At 29.2% G+C, this 5,566-nt stretch overlaps 1 protein-coding gene across 7 annotated transcripts in view; it reads left to right on the plus strand.

The window, feature by feature from the left end:
* Positions 1 to 127, plus strand: part of GRIA2 (glutamate ionotropic receptor AMPA type subunit 2) — a 148,661-nt gene extending 148,534 nt beyond the window's left edge. For all 7 annotated transcript variants that reach the window (XM_025385674.1, XM_025385671.1, XM_025385668.1 and 4 more), the window contains one exon: positions 1 to 127. This exon is cut by the window's left edge. The gene's annotated coding sequence lies outside the window, so the exon portion shown is untranslated.
* The last annotated feature ends 5,439 nt before the right edge of the window (positions 128 to 5,566 follow it).

Genomic DNA, 5,566 nt, shown 5'->3' on the forward strand with positions numbered 1-5,566 from the left:
GATTCCAATCTTGTAATTTAATATTGTTATTAAAACTTTAATGTATCCTATTCTTTAACATTTGGTGTTAATATAAAATTACTTGGCAATGCTTGACATTTGAAATAAACATTTTTCTATTGTTTTATTTGCAAGTGGTCCAATTAATTTTGCTTAGCTACAGTTTGGTCATAAATCAAGTGAGTTTAAAGACACTACCAAGTTGTTAGGTGCCCAGAGAAAATTTCTCCCTTTTAAAAAGGCCAGGTGATTTTTCAAGTGTAATCTTGCCCCCAAAGTAATACCTGAATATGTTTTTGACATGCCTAAACATATATATAAAAAGAAATATTTGTTAATACAAAAGCATTTAATCTATGTAGATAAATGCTAATAGATTTAAAAAGCTAATATTAACAAATACCAGAATACGTGAGGTTCCATTTTTAAAGTGTTTAAGCTTACAGAAGAGAAACCTTCACTGTAAATGAAGTAAAAAATGCCTTGAAAGTAATTCTTTAGATAGTTGCCCATTGATTAAGTTCCATAAACTAAATATGTTTTTAGCTTTAAAATTATAAGAGCTGTCATAAACTTTATATATTATGAATTTTTAAATATGTTTGAGTCACCTGCAATATAGTTTCATCCCATTGACATCAATTAAAAATAACCTTAATATATTATTTTTGTATTTATTCCTCAGGTGGAATGGCTATTTTAATACGCCCAGTGTGGAAAAAATGTCACATTTCTGTAACTTTTGACTAAAGAGCCTATATTTCTCTAGTTAATGAATTTAAAGGATCTATCTTTCCCCTTCATAAAATACCTCTTATTTCGATTAAAACCCCCCAAGTTTAATTAATTTAGGATTTTGAATGATTACTGACATCCAATAGTTATTTTTAATATTTGTATTCTTGTTATTTCTGGAAGAAAGCCTTTGTGTAGCACTTGGTATTTTGCAAAGTGCTTTTAAAACATTCTTACTTATCGTATTTCATAGGAGGGAAGGAAAAATGTAGGGTTTAACAGTAACCACTTGCATTGAACATGGAGGCATGTGGTATCATGATATTCTTCACTAAATTTAGCTGACCCTAATCACAGATCCCAAGGTAATACAGTATAATTTTAGTGCATTTCTCCTCATCAGGAATGCTGGAGGTGCATTTTAAGTTTTAATAATAAGTGCTAGAATGACCAAATTGCAGACTAATTGTTTCCATATTGTACTTAAAATGAGTTTTTAAAAATGAAAAACAAATGACTATATACAATCAATGCTATTTATTGTACCTCTGGGCCTACTCTTCTAAAAATTGTAGCTTATCAATTTTTCTCTGTCAAGCTTGAACTAATGTAAATAATTGAAATAATGTAAAGTTATATTTTCATGTTTTTATAGATACAACATGACAAGAATACATAATGTAAGAGTATTTCAACTATGGATAATGTTGATTGGATAATGCACATCTCAGTTACAAGCAGTACTCATAGTTTAATATCCATGTAACGGTGCATCAATATATTGCTATATAAATATGTCTGTGTGCATATAAGTGAAAAGTGGTCAAACAAGAGTGATGACAGCTGTCTAAAGGTTTTTTTATTCATTTTATATAAAAACTGTTATGGAAAGACCAAAATGTTTATGAACTATTCTTATGTAAATTTACAATTGTCCTTTACTGTACTTTTTTGTTTACAGTATAGTACCTTATTTTCTGCTGTGTTAAGTGGGTGTCAAACTCCAAGAAGACATACACTTTCTATAACTTCTATTGAAGATACTGGAATTTCCAATTTTTCATGTGTACTATGTCAGAAAATGCTTTCGATTTTATTTTTAAATCTAACATCGATGGCTTTTCCGGAGTGTTGTAAAAACTTCAATCATACATAAAACATGTTCTTACAAAAGGCAAAGATCTTTATTTTTTTTTACTTAGTAGTACTTCAAACTAATAACAGTGAGACCAAAAATTGTATCTAACTTTATTCCCAAACAAACCCAACTGTTTCTACTGAACAAAGACATATTTGCTCAATTTCTATACCAGCTAGGTACAAAAGTAACAGAATAAAACTAACTTTTTTAAGCTAAAATAATTAACAATTCAGGTCGTTCATACCTACACTCATTAAGTGTTTCAGGTATATGTAGGAATGTGGCTATGAATTATATTACTCATTTTATTATAGATATACCATGCTACTACAAGATCAGGCAATACTATTACCAACCATCCCATTGTACGTTATTAGTTCAGCTGCTGTGATAGTCACATTGAAGAGCAGAAAGGTGACTTACTTTAAAAATTCCAAAATGTGTTTACAAAAAGGTGTTCTTTCAGTATTGTACTTAAAGATAGTGTTAATGAGAAGCTAAAATTCTTGCTGCATTAAGTTTTTTTTAACAAAGATAATTTTTTAGGTAATTCTATTCACAAATATTCAAAAATTATTGAGTGTAGTTTTTCAAAGTTACACATTAATGTCTTTTAATCTTATAGATTTTAATAGGTTTAATGTTTCATACATAAATATACCAATGAATCTGCTTAAGAAAACAGTTGGAGATCTTAACTTTCAAATCTGCAGATATTTTAAATATTTTGGTGGTCATGGTAGCAAATAAGAAGAATGAAAGGAAGCATTAGCAATATAAGAAAGCTACAGGATGATTTCCAATACAACACCTTAACAATATCATTTAAAAACATTTGTTGAAATTAATTAGAATATGGCAAAATGTGATTTCTCCCCTTTCTTCTACTCCCAATCTCATCATTTCCTAGAGGTACTGTTCTAGCAAGCTTAAACAAGTAAGTCAAGAATCACTTCTAGATTAGAATGTATTTCTGGATATTTACATTTTTTCTGCTGGATAAAATTGATTATATATTTATTTTTGAAGTAAGTGGTTTGACTTAGCCACAAAAGTCGTCCTTATTATCAATCTTAATTGATAATACATGATTATTAATAATAATATACGGGCTTCAGATAGTATATTGGTTACATTTCACAAATTTTATATGTACTCTCAACAAGCTTATTAAAGGAGATATCAGAATAATATAAATATCTGTTTAAAAATAGAGCAAAATTTGTGCAGAGTTCTCATACTTAAAATAGGTTTATTTTTAATCACCAACATAAAAGATGGGTAAGTATAAGTGAATCATCATGATATTCTGAATGAAAATTTGGAAACTCATTAAAAGGTTTGTAAAAGTTGTGTCACATTTTAAGCAGGAAGGGATTCATTCTCTTAATGTGTTGTTTTGGCAAGACCATGACAACAGAAATTCTATTAGGTACTAATCAGGAAATTATACTTTCTCTATTTACGTGCTTTAAAACAAAACATAGACAGCATATGGCAATCCAAGTACGAAAATGTTCAAACGTGTTTATGTAAGCATGATGGTATTTAAACAAGGGAACTAAAACAAAAGCTCTAAGATCCAGTGAATATAGAAAACTGCCTAGAGTAAATCCAGTTCATAAGAATCTGTGTATGTGTTTTATAGCCTGTCTCTATTCATTTCTTCTTGCTTTACCATTTTATGTTCTCTTCTTGCCCTTAAATACTACTGCCATTTTTATACCTATTATATTTTAAATGGTATTTCGTTTTTTAGTTTCATTCATTTTGCTTTTTTTTCATGTTATTCCATCTATTTCTAGCTTGCCTATTGTAACAGATTTTGCTTTGTGGGCACTTGGAATGCAGTTCATTTTATCAGACATGACTGACAGTTTCAGAGTCTACTTAATAACTATAATAAATGACTAAGGATTTCTCTTGTGAACTAAAAATTTCTTGTTAAGCTCTATTTCAGCATTTCTCACATATTCTGATTCCGTAATTGCCAATTTGTTATATTCCTCCATGTACTTACAGAGTTCCACAATTTATAGAGTTTCTTTAGGAAACGAGGGTCTCTTCTATGACACAAGAAGAATGAGAACTCTATTTGAGTGTTTGCTCATCAGAATTCTCTTTTAAAGCCACTTGACACTGAGCACAAACCAATTCTCCATTTTAATTCCACTCTCAAGCACTTCCAGATTATTCCTTAATTGCCTTTTTTCCCACTAGGTATAAGTAAATTTTGCTATTTGAGAGCCAAATTGCTTTTTCGATATGCATAAACTCACTATTACTTCGTTGGATATGCCTGAATTCACTGAATGAATTTGGTCATTTTTCTTTCTTTTTTTCCCTTTCAGGTTAATGTGCCAATTTTATTTTACTGTAAATTGGAATGTGGGGGAGTGAATTAAGTCTTGGGAGGTAGTCAAAACCAGGACTCTAGCTTTACTTTCCCTTTTTCTCATGCTTCTCTTTGTCTCCTCAACTGGAGTATTTGAACACTAGGACTGTCGCACTGGAACGATGAAAGGGAATTTGATATGATTATTAAAGATAGAATGCAACATTGTATCTTTTAAAAATAATGGTTTGAAGAAATGGGTTCATGATTGGAGTGCCACTTGGTGCAGAAAATGTTTTTGGTATCCAGATCCGATTTTATTTCATCATCTCAAAGCATTAGTAAAACAGCTCTATCCTGTAACTTTAATTAATTAATTAATTAATTCCATCTGATAATATTTATTGAATTTCTTCCTATATAAATATTGGCCAAGGTAAGGCTAAATTGGGAGCCTCTATTCTGAGGATTAAGTGTTATATTTTCATTAAAGGATGTAGTTCTTTGATCCCATTCACGTAGAAATAATACTATGATTACTTGGATTAGTCTGTGACAATAGTTTGATATTTTCTGTCCAACAATTTTTAACTGAAGACATTCAAACTTTAATTTAGAACAGATATCTGATAGCATTCCTCAACAATCTTAAATATGGACTCATATTTTCTTTTCTTATACTAATCTTAGATTGTGTAAATTGTACATCTATATACTTATTTGCCATTCATTCAATATTTTTATCTCTATTCTCAAAGAGTCTAATTAAATCAATTAACAAATATCAGAGTTTGATAATTCTAAATCTCTGCCACCTGTATAGCTTATGTATGTATATCTAGTATCTGTTTCTTTGTATGAGTGTTAATTCAAAAAACATTCTAAGTATTTTTGCTTAGCAGCTAAACAACATCTTATATACAAATGGCAACAAAAATTAAAGAATATATATATCCTTATAAATATATACATATATACCTTAAGTAAATATATGTATATATATTTATTTTTAAAAATCTGGTAATTTTTCAACCAAGAGCCTACCAATTCAGAATTTATTCCAGAAAATGTTTAAAATGAATATCACTATTTGTCAATGTTCATTTGACTTTTATTTGTATATTTACACTAAATCACACCTAAATTCCATGAGAGCAGTTTATTTCAGATGGAATAGCCTGGGGGAAGATTTGAACTTCTATTAAATTTTGTAAAAAAAATTAAAAACATATTTTGTGTTTAGGAACATATATGTTATAGCCATCATATTTTGATTACTATCACTCATTATATTGCCAATATTAATTGGTAAGGAAATGCATTTGATAAGTATCATAATCAAAACCGGGTATAAA

Source organism: Theropithecus gelada, chromosome 5, assembly GCF_003255815.1.
Source record: "Theropithecus gelada isolate Dixy chromosome 5, Tgel_1.0, whole genome shotgun sequence".
Classification (NCBI taxonomy): Eukaryota; Metazoa; Chordata; class Mammalia; order Primates; family Cercopithecidae; genus Theropithecus; species Theropithecus gelada.